This window comes from Protopterus annectens, chromosome 6.part0 (genome assembly GCF_019279795.1).
Source record: "Protopterus annectens isolate FY-2018-M chromosome 6.part0, PAN1.0, whole genome shotgun sequence".
Classification (NCBI taxonomy): domain Eukaryota; kingdom Metazoa; phylum Chordata; order Ceratodontiformes; family Protopteridae; genus Protopterus; species Protopterus annectens.
The window spans coordinates 989,077,804-989,090,303 of NC_056737.1; the positions used below are offsets into that span (position 1 = coordinate 989,077,804).

Genomic DNA, 12,500 nt, shown 5'->3' on the forward strand with positions numbered 1-12,500 from the left:
TGTGTGTGTGTGTGTGTGCGTGTGTTATTATGATATAATAAGCCTCCTATCTAAACTAAATCTTGACCATTTTAACAGACAAAAAAATAAATAAATAAAATCTATATGATATACACTTAAAATCAATATAAATATAGACCTAAAGCAAAAACAGCATACTGTATAATAAAGTTTGAATTTGATTAAATAAAATTGTGGAAAGGCATCAATATCTATTTAGTGCTTCAGATGTCTTGCCTTTAAGAAGGGTTTGAGTGATACTGCATCATTTATTCCTGGATATTTATCAGCATTCAATTTTATTATCCACTTTTGTTCAGATTCTTCCATTTTATTTTTTATATCACCTCATGTTAGGCCTTCCTTAACTACCTCAAGTACAAAGAATCCTAATTGTTTTACCTATATAGTATGCTTTGCATACTTGGCAAAAACTAAAGTATACTATGTTATAGGTTCTGAAATCTGCATATATATTTGCTTCTATTTTAAATGTATTTTCTGGATGAAAAAAGCTAGTGCAGTAAAAAAATATATCTACATGCTGTGCATTTTCTACAGGGGTAGGTACCTTTCCTCTGTAATGTAACTTCATGTATAGTATTATGTGATTTATAACATAACTGTCTTTTTAAAGACTTTTTGTTAATGAAAGAAAAGTGTGGTGTAGAATCTATCACTGTTTCTAATTCCTTGGATGTAGTTAAGATGTTTTTACTTTCTGATGATGAAACATATGTACAGATTAGTAACACCATTTTAAAAGGAGTATTAGATAGGATTGAATTTTATCTTTTTGATATGTTAATGACGAATATGTTTTCGGAAGAACTTTTTAAATATTTCAGAATGGAACATCCTACTATCCCTATTATATATGGATTGCCTAAAATTCACAAGAATTTAATGTGCCCCCTATGAGATCCATAGTCTCTAGTAAAGGTTGGGCCACAGAACCATTGTCAATTTTCATAGAGAAGAACTTGCACCCTGTTTTAGATACATGTGATTCAATTTTAAAAGATACCAAGACCTTTTTACAGAAACTGTATATACAAACAAAGGAATTACATCAACATTTTCTGTTAGTTACATTTGATATCAATTCCCTCTTTACAGTTATTCCTAATCAATGGGGAATTGAAAAAAATAGAGAACTACTTATAAGTAAGCAATCATTCCCCAATGACAAAGTTGGAATGATATGTGGATTATTAGAGATAGTCTTGGAGAATAATGTTTTTAATTTTAGTGACAATTACTACTTACAAAAGATAGGCTTGTGCCAAAAGCTACACCAATCTAGCTTTGGTGCAATGGGAAAACACATGTCTATTACAAGGACATGAATACAATAAACATGTGTTATGGTATACACAGTTTGTGGACAACCTTTTTATTTTATGGGGGAAGTCAGAAACTGAACTGAATGACTTCATAAATGATTTGCATACAACAACTTTTTTGAAATTTACTTATAAATATTCTTATTAATAAATTGAGTTTCTGGATGTTATGGTCGAAATATCTGGGTTAAGAGGTATAAAAATTAGCTTATGTAGGAAACCGACAAGGAAAAATTGTCTACTGCATAAAGGTAGTATGCATCCCAGACATGTTAGTATAAATGTCTTAAAAGGACAGATGATTAGGAATATGAGAATATATAACAGTGATAGTGAACTTATGCAAGCAACTGAAACATTGGAAGATGAGTTTATCAGCAGAGGCTATCTTAAATCTGAAATAGATGCATGTGTTAATGAAGCACTGGCTGAAAGAGGAACAAAAGGTCATCCTTATTTCTCAGAGAGATTAGAAAACCAAGAGACAAGGGATAGACATCAAAATGATACAAGATTGCGTTTCCCTATTACTTATACCAGCAATATAAATGTGTTTTGTGATGTTTTTAAAAAGAATTGGAACATCTTAACTGAATCCAAGGAATTAGAAACAGTGATAGACTCTACACCACACTTTTCTTTCATTAACAAAAAGTCTTTAAAAAGACAGTTATGTTATAAATCACATAATACTATACATGAAGTTACATCACAGAGGAAAGGTACCTACCCCTGTAGAAAATGCACAGCATGCAGATATATTTTTTCCTGCACTAGCTTTTTTCATCCAGTAAATAAATTTAAAAAAGAAGCAAATATATATGCAGATTGCAGAACCTATAACATAGTATACTTTAGTTTTTGCCAAGTATGCAAAGCATACTATATAGGTAAAACAAATAGGATGTTAAAAGAACGAATCCTAGAACATTTGAGAGACATTGTGACAGGTAAAGAAACTAATGCTTTAGCCAAACATATTCAAAAAGAAGGTAAACATCATAATTTTAAATGTTTTGTGCTTGAGGTAGTTAAGGAAGGCCTAAGAGGAGGTGATATAAAAAATAAAATGGAAGAATCTGAACAAAAGTGGATAATAAAATTGAATGCTGATAAATATCCAGGAATAAATTATGCAGTATCACTCAAACCCTTCTTAAAGGCATGACATCTGAAGCACTAAATAGCTATTGATGCCTTTCCATGATTTTATTTAATCAAATTCATACTTTATTATATAGTATGCTGTTTTTGCTTTAGGTCTATATTTATATTGATTTTAAGTGTATATCATATAGATTTTATTTATTTATTTTTTTGTCTGTTAAAACAGTCAAGATTTAGTTTAGATAGGAGGCTTTTATTTATCATAATACACACACACACACACACATATATATATATATATATATATATATATATATATATATATATATAATTTTATAGAAAATGTTTTACCAATATCTTTATGTTTAATTGTGGAGAAGTTTTATATATATTTTATATATATATATATATATATATATATATATATATATATATATATATATTTTTTTTTATGAATGTATATATATTTTTATATTTATTTATTTTATTTATTTTACATTTGTTAACCGGGAGAGTCCGACTGGATACATGTCCATTTTCAGCGGAGGCCCGGGGAGAAAAGCTCCAGGTACATAACAGACATATGAACATTGTTAATGCAAAAAAGGAAGATAGTTGAGTTCTAAATACAATATAAAGATACATCACATCTTGGGGAAAAAAAAACAACATCAGCATATAAAAAAAAACATAGTTCAGTTACAAAGGCGAGGCGCCTTGTTAAAAAGCGGTTAGGATAGTGAGGTAAGAGAAGGGTAAATGATAGTGGTTAATCAGGTTTGGAACAGGGACATTGCCAGAGAGTACTGAGATGGGGTTTAAGCTTTTTTTTGAATTGTAGGAGTGAGGGCTCTGAGGTGAGCATGGTCGGTAGGGAGTTCCACATTTTACCTACAAAGTTTGAGAATAGAGAATCCCCAGCAGAATTATTGGCTTTGGTAGTTTGAGCTAAGATCTTATTGGAGGAGCATAAAGATTGCAGGTTAATATAGGGGTGAATGATGTTTTTCAGAGCTGGTGTTTTCTCTGGGTGATACAGTATCTGGTGAGCCGTTTTGAGTTGGTTGAAATGGAGTTGGCTGGAAAACTCTAACCACCCTAGTTGCTTCAAGTTAGTGCAGTGGTGCGTTCTAAAGGTGGAATTTGTGGCAAATCTAGCTATGTGATTGTAACAAGAAGCAAGTTTGTTAAGGGTTGTCTTGTTTATGTTTGTAAAAAGGGGGGAGGCATAGAAAAGAGTTGATAGTAGGTGTGTGCTGGCAATTGTAATTTTAGCGTGAGGAGTGAGAAAGTGTTTTACTTTATAGAGAGAGCCAAGCTTTTTATTGACGGTTTTGATGGTAAGATTGAAATGGGTGTCAAATTTAAGGGAGTTATCAATGGTAACACCTAATAGCTTTGTGTGAGCTTCTGGTGATATAGTGATTCCATTGGAGGATGTAATAGAGAAGGTGGGGAAGAGTCTTGTTAGTGGGTGAGAAAGTAAGTAGTTTTGTTTTGTTGGGGTTGAGAACTAGTTGTCGACTTGAGAACCATTTTTCTATTAGGTTGAAGGTGTCTTGGGTTGAAGCAGTGAGGTCTGCCAGGTTGGAGGCAGTGCTGATGATAGTCGAATCATCTGCATATTGAATGCATGTGGCATGGGGGTGATTGTGGGCAGGTCATTAACAAAGATGGTGAAGAGAAGAGGGCCAAGAATAGATCCTTGGGGAACTCCAAGTGTAACAGGTAGGCATGTAGATAATTTGCCCTGCCATAGAACAGCCTGTTGCCTATTGGACAGGTAGGATTGGAACCATTTCAGCATGGAATTGCTGAGTGATAGTTTTTTTAATGTATGGAGGAGTTGAATGTGGTTCACCATATCAAAGGCCTTGGAGAGGTCTAAGAAAAGAGCAGATGATAGTTTATTATTGTTTCTGAAGTTATTGATGGTATTAGAAAAGGATAGTAGGGCTGATGTGGTACTGTGATTTGGCCTGAAGCCATGTTGGGAGTTGGCTAGAATTTTATTTTTGGTGAGGTGTTCCATCAGTTGTTTGTGGACACACTTTTCCATAATTTTGGCCAGGGGTGAGAGTATAGCTATAGGTCTGTAGTTGGTTAGCTCTAGTGAGCTACCACCTTTATGGAGAGGAATAATGTGGGACATTTTCCATATGGAGGGGATGAAGGCTTCTGACAAGGTACGGTATATATATTTTGCGCTGTCTTCTCTATGTATTTGATTTGAACATGATAGAAGTTAACGCAATGCAATGTTAATGGTAAGGCAAGAAGTTTTGTTTTGAATTTCACTGAAAGGAATTTTTAAATAATTTATCATTATGCCTTTAATTAGATAATTATGATCAATTAACTACAATGTGTTAATGATTAAAGTTTTAAAATGCTTGGTTAGATAGTATGACAGTGTAATATAGTCTGAAGAAGCGATCTGGGTAGATTGCGAAAGTGCTTACTTCTCTTTTCATACAATAAAAGGTAAGCCTGTTGTGGAACTCTGCAACTTTTTTGTTCTACAATTTTGGTATTTCTGTGTCGTTGTCAGAGTGAACTCAGTGCTCAGTCCATTTTTTATGCTCATTTCTGGTATAAGCCTGTAGATTTCATTAGCAGACAAGGGCTGTCTGCCCACCTAGTCTGCCCTTTTCCCTACTTACAGCATAAACTGTAGCTCCTATAAAACCAAGAGCTTACCTCCTCTTATATGAATTACTGCATGTTTGTCCCACGCCTTTGTTAATTATTTCATTGTTCTGACACTGCATCACTCCAGGAGGGTTATTCAATTGTCGATGCACTTCTTTCTGTTGGGAAAGATTTTTGTGTTAGTTTTAAAACATGTTGCCTTCTCCTCATACTTCTTTTATTACAGGGTACCTGTGTGTAGTTGTGATCTCCTTGGGTCATTAAAATATTTTGGGCATCACTCTTCATCCTTTGCTAAAGACTGTTTGTGTTACTCTTGTTTAGGCTGTCCATTGTGGTGATCTTTGTCTGAACTATTACTATCTTGTCTATGTTTTTGTGAAAATGAGATTTCCATAAATGCACACAGATAAAGACTTTCTAGTGCCTTAAAATGAGAGAATGTTTTATGCTTGTTTTGTTGGTCTTATTTTTTGTTACAGGTGATGCCTTTCCTTACATGACCCTGCTTTTTACATGCATGTTCTGGCACCTGGAAATGAGCTTTTCAACCAGTGTGCACTGCAAATCATTCCTCTGTCCTTTTATTAGAGAATGTAGCAGGACCCCTTTGTTTCGTCACACAGTAGTATGTCCACATAAATGTTGTGATAATAAAATTGAATGTATGGACCTGGATCAATGTAATATGTAGGATTATTATCAGGTCTCACACCACAAGTGTTACATGTTCAACAAATAGATTCAAGTTCACCTTCACCAGCATGTAACAATTTGTTCATCAGGTCATTTGGCACTCTGGACAATACCTCTCAATCTGCAGACAGTGAAAATTTGAACAAAGGCCCTTTAAACTATAAGTACATTGATTAAAAGTATGAATTTCTAATTAACATAAAACCTGCCTGCCAAATAGCACAAAGCTCCTCCGATTTCCAGTAGGAGCATGGAACACTATTCAGAAATGCATGTTCAAAAAACAGAGTGACAAAAGTGTTGGAAAACTATAACCACATTATCAAAGAGATAATGTAAAATCTATAGACTTTAATAAACTGTATTGCAGAATTCTACCACACAAGGTCATTTATTTTTGCTTCAGAAAAAGGGAGATGAAAGATGTGTGCCCTTTTTTAAACATTGTTCGTTGCACTAATATGTTGGTCATATACTGAGCTTTTCTGTGTACTACGCAGCTTCAAAAATCACATGTGAAAATTGTGTCAATGGATAAATCAAGCCTGAAAATAGAGACATACCCCCCAAAATAGGTGCATCATATGCAGGGGTAAATCAGGCCTGAGAGATCTGCCCTGGGCAGTTCCCCTTTCTGGTACCCTCCAACCTAAAGTTGGGAATCAAAGACAAGGTCTCCCCACCAAAAACAAAAGGTCTTAAGGTCTTCCAAACTAAACTGGAAAGAAGCTTCTTACTTCAGCTGATTAAATTTAGGGAGCTGCTTGTTACAGTTACTCGCATACTTATTATGTCTAGGTTAGTATATATTTTTACATAATTCACATGAATTTTTAATGTACCAATATTGTTACCTGGTGTTTTATTATTATATTTTTAGCTTTTTAGCTCTTTATTAATTTAATTATCACATTTTAACAGCATATGAAATTGTAGGGTTATTAAATAGTATTCGATTTATTAATTAACTAATTAGCGAGTGTATATAAGGGGTGGATATGTAATTGTGCATTTAGTACTGTGATGATGCCCTGAGGTTGATGGGTGAAAGCGCTTAGTACCTTATCGTTGTATGTACTTGAATGTTTAATAAATCAGTTTTAATGTTTCACTGTGTGGCCTTTCAGTTTAACAGTCTCGATCCGTTTTTCAAGCTTGTACCCTTTGCCACTCAATGTTCGCTTGGACTGATTTAGTGTCAATGATCCGCTATTATAGTTCGTTACACAGTGTTCTTAATTACATCAGTTGATTTATTCCATTTTATCGTTTTATCGATTTATTCTGGTTTTATTTTGGTTACTGCCTTTTGATTACCGCTGCTGATTTCGGCTTTTTGATTAGTCGATTAATATGGAACAACTTTTGATGCAGCATATGGAAATCACACAACGCCTGATCAAGGCTTTGCAAGATAGGAGCTAAAAAAGCTCCGGTGAAGCTGAATTATTAGTGACTGAGTCACAGGAACGGCTATATACTCTTCACTTCACCCCAACTACAATTCCAACATGACCTTCAGCTAGCAATGGTTCAGCGAGTTCTATTGGAGGAGGCACCAACACAGGAAGTGTTAAGTCTGGAGGCCCACCCCCGAACTCAGCTTCGAACACTAGGGACGGACACAATGGAGGGCCACACGGCGTAGCAGTTGGCATTGAAAAGAATTTCATGGATTTAAAATTATTATTTTTAGCGGCAACATCTCTCAGTAATGAATGTTATTTTAATCATAGAGACATGGGTAGTCTTAACAAACAATTTACGGAGTTTGAAAGAGTTTTGAAGACATTTAAATCATTACAGATGGACAATGCTTTTTTGGAAAGATCTTTGGGACTGGGTCAAGTTCAAAAGGATTACGTATTTTCAAATTACCATATGGTTTTACTGAAGGTACTGTTTTATTTGATGAATTATTACAATTATTCGATAAAACTGGTATTGAACTTGTTAAACTAATTATACGGAACAATAACATTAAACTAGCAGCTTTAAATGAACAATTGTCTTTTTTAGACAAACGTATACGCCAGGATTTGCTGTTTGAACACAACAAGTTCCGTTTAGAAAGTATTTTTAAAGAGATGGATAAATTTACTAATAAAGGCTTGGACATTAAGAATCACAAGTTAAATAGAGATACTAACGATTATAAGAGTAACAGAGTATATGTACATTTTAAATAATTTAAAAGTATGAGACGTCTTGCCAAACCTGTAGATGCTGATACTGTTAGTAGGGACAATTTTAGTTCCCCCACTAATGACAAACCAATACGAACACAAAGGGCTAGATAATTTCTGTCATGAAGACATGCAGGGAGTTTTTTTTAGAGGAGCCCACACTCAGAAGGTCGGAACGGTTACGCGACTGACATGGCGGTCAGTATCACCAACAGAACAGACAATACAACACAACAGTACACAGGACCAATTCTTGGCACAGATAGATACAATTGAGCACAGTAATTCCCTAGTTCAGGGTGAATTCACATTGCAAAGTCATATTGTAAATGGCAGTGACTATATAAATGGTAGTATCTTTACAACTTATGTTAATGACACCCTTTATGAATCCAATACTAATGAAATAGGATGTTTGCAGAATACAGGTACTTCCCACAGTCACAATAATTGTTCTATCATCTCTGATGGAGGTTTTAGTTTATACAATTATACAGATAACAATTTTGGTCACGACTTTATTGCTTTTTTTAAAAGAGGCTTTACTTTTGTACCATCTTTTAAGTATGATATTGGAAAAGTTTTAATTAATTTAAAACTTTATAGTAGACTATTGAATCTAAAATTTTTTTCTCTAATAACAATGATTGTATCACAGACACTAATTGTTTTTGGCTTAAGCACAGCAGTACATTCATACCACCACAAAACCCTATGATTTACATTTTTGAGAAGTTATGTGAGTCCCAGATTAGAAGAGTTCTGAAGAAAGAGGTACCTACATCACAGAATCTCACTTCAGCCGAAATGTTTTGTCTTAGAGAACTATGACTGACAAATATAGGGTTATGAAACCAGACAAGGGAGGCGGTGTGGTAATTATGACAAATACTGATTACTACAATAAAATGACCATTATACTCAGTGACAATAATACTTATGCGAAAGTTACTAAGTACGAAGTGTCTAGGGCATATATTAAATTGGATTGGCTATTGTATGAATTCCTTATGGATGGAACTATCGACAAAGAAGAATATTCTTATTGAACAGTTGAATTTCCTATTGCCTCATCCATTTTTGGAATCCCAAAAATACACAAAGACATCTACCATCCACCTTTTAGGCCCATAGTATCAGCTAGGGGCTCAAAAACTGAGGCCATTGCATCCTTCGTAGACATTCATTGTAAGGAGATGCTCAAATATTTGCCACATATTTTAAAAGACTCCTGGCACTGTTTAGATCAAGTTAGACAATGTATTGTCAAGGTGAGTCCTAATATGGTTATGGCCACCATTGATGTTGTATATCTGTTTACTGTTATACCCCACAAACAAGGCCTGGAAATGTTTGAAGCCAGTTTATTGAAATTCAGTGGTATGAATGTTTCAAAATGCAGACTTATGACTGAATTGATAGAAATAATACTGGAGAATAATTTTATATATATGAGTGGTGAATATTATAGACAAAGTACAGGGGTGGCCATGGGGGCCAGATGTGCACCAATTTATGCTAATTTGGTGCTAGCTAATTGGGAAACTGATTTGGTTTTCACATCAACATATTGGTCCAAAATTACCTTATAATTGAGATATCTGGATGATATTCTCATTTTTGGACAGGTAATAAAGATGAATTTTCTGAATTTATGCAGTTTTTAGGTAGGACATCTATGTTTTTAGAATTTACCAGTAAAATCTATGAGAATAACTGTGAATATGTTGACATTGTTTTTTCTCATAGTGACGATGTGATTCACTCTAACATTTTTAGAAAGAAAACATTTTCAAATTCCTTCTTACATTTTAATAGTTGTCATCCCTATTATCAAAAAAGAAATTTGATTAAAGGTCAAATGTTAAGACTGTCAAGAATTATTAGTGATGATAATACATTTGAGTTAGAAATTGAAAAATTATCGAATATGTTTCTTGACAGAGGTTACCCTAATGAACTTATTTGTAATATTAAAAGAGAGATTTTTACAAAAAGACATTTGATTTATAGACCTATTATCAAATTTGGATGCAACAATATATTGAATACCAATACAAATATGTCTGGAAATGATACTTTCATACTACCTTACAATGAAACATCCCATAATATTGTTAACATTATACATGAGACATGGATAAGTGTTTTTATGAATAATGCTGAATTGACTGAGATTATTGGTAGTCATCCAAAGATTACATTTAGTAGAGGGAGGAATTTGAAGGAAATTTATGAGATGAACACAAACAAGGATACATTTAAAATGTTTAGAATGAGCAAATGTGGAACCTGTCACACATGTAAATATATTAATGATGGTCCATATGTTGCTATTTCTAATTTTGGTAAAACTATTAGATGCTCTGGGTATTGTAATTGTAATACTAAGATGATTGTTTATTTAGCAACATGTTCAGCATGTTCAGCATTTTATGTTGGGAAAACTACTAGGAAGTTAAGAGAACATATTGTAGAACATGTTAGAGACATAAAAAAACTACTAGTTCTCTATATACACATAGTATTAGCTGTCCCAATTTTAAGAGATTTCTATTTTTTATTATAGATAGAATTCCGCATAATATACACAAAGGAGGTGATGAGAAGACCATGTTGGAGGCCAAGGAATGTCTCTGGCAACTTAGACTAAACGCCTGTACTTTGCCAGGCATTAATGAACATGTATCCATATCTAGTATATTAAAATATAAATCATATTTCATTTGATCATTTTCTATTGATACATTTACATATATTTATAGGTGCTATATATATTTATTTAGACAGATATATCATGTTATCAGTTTTACAATTCATTATTATGTCTAGGCTAGTATATATTTTTATATAATTCACATGAATTTTTAATGTACCAATATTGTTACCTGGTGTTTTATTATTATATTTTTAGCTTTTTAGCTATTTATTAATTTAATTATCACATTTTAACAGCATATGAAATTGTAGGGTTATTAAATAGTATTCGATTTATTAATTAACTAATTAGCGAGTGTATATAAGGGGTGGATATGTAATTGTACATTTAGTACTCTGATGATGCCCTGAGGTTGATGGGTGAAAGCGCTTAGTACCTTATCGTTGTATGTACTTGAATGTTTAATAAATCAGTTTTAATGTTTCACTGTGTGGCCTTTCAGTTTAACAGTCTCAATCCGTTTTTCAAGAGTGACAAAAGTGTTGGAAAATTATAATCACATTATCAAAGAGATAATGTAAAATCTATAGAATTTAATAAACTTGCATTCAATATGCAGATGACACTACCATCATTTGCTCAGCCTCAACACAGTCAGAACTTCACTCTCTCACACAAAAAACCTTCTCAACTATAGAACAATGGTTCTCTAATCATTGTCTTCTCCTTAACCCCAAGTAAACCAAACTCTTGCTCTTTTCACCCACCCACTTGTCTTCCTCTATCCATTTTACACTCACATCCGATAACGGGACCATTATCTCTCCTGACCAAACAACAAAACTCTTGGGTATTACTACTGACAATCAATTACGATTTGACAACCACATTAACCTTACAATACAATCTACCAACAGAAAACTAGGCTCTCTCTACAGAATCAAATCTTTTCTTACCCCTGAAGCCAAAATTACAATAGCTAGAACCCACTTAATCTCAACCCTTTTATATGCTTCCTCCATATGCACAAATCTTTCTAAACATAATCTTAAAAAACTTACTACATCATATAACAATATTGCCAGATTTGCAACTGCCTCTCCATATAGAACTCATCATTGTTTAAATCTCAAGAAGCTAGGGTGGCTTGAACTACCACACCTCATGCAATACTATCAACTCACTATTGCCCATAATGCCCTACATCACCCTGACAACACCCCAATACTCTCCACCCTCATAACGCCCTATAACAATCAGAGGTACCTACGCTCCACCAACAAAATACTGGTCCAAACATCCCGATCCAAAAATTCAGCAGGTGACTCCATATTCTCCAACTCAATTGGCAAAATATGGAACAACTTACCACAAGACCTTACATCCCTAACTTCACTCTCCCTATTTCAAACTAAACTAAAATTCTTTCTAAATAACCATTGGCTCTGTTCTTGTCATAACCCTGGTTAGCTCTCTTTTTCCCCATCTTTATCTGATTCCTTAACGACCTTTCTCTCTCTTCTCTTCTATATACTCTTACAGAGTATTTAATTTTTCTTCATCTTTTCTTTTTTTATCATCCTAGATTTAGACTCTACTCAAAAGTTTATACAACTTGTTACAAGATTTATTGCATATTTTTTTTTTCTGTTGTTTTCCTATTATTGTATATTGATGTATATCTTGACACTGTTTAGTAGTATGTAGTGGAGCTTTTCTCCCCGGGCCTCCACTGAAAATGGACATATATCCAGCTGGACTAGCCCGGTAAACAAATGTAAAATAAATAAATAAATAAAATAAAAACTGCATTGCAGATTTCTACCACACAAGGTCATTTATTTTTGCTTCAGA

The 12,500-nt window shown here is 33.7% G+C and overlaps 1 protein-coding gene across 1 annotated transcript in view; it reads left to right on the forward strand.

Annotated features, from left to right (window-relative positions):
• The window catches only part of LTBP2 (latent transforming growth factor beta binding protein 2), a 3,457,946-nt gene that overhangs the window by 2,188,960 nt on the left and 1,256,486 nt on the right, over nucleotides 1–12,500 (forward strand). The window lies entirely within an intron of this gene.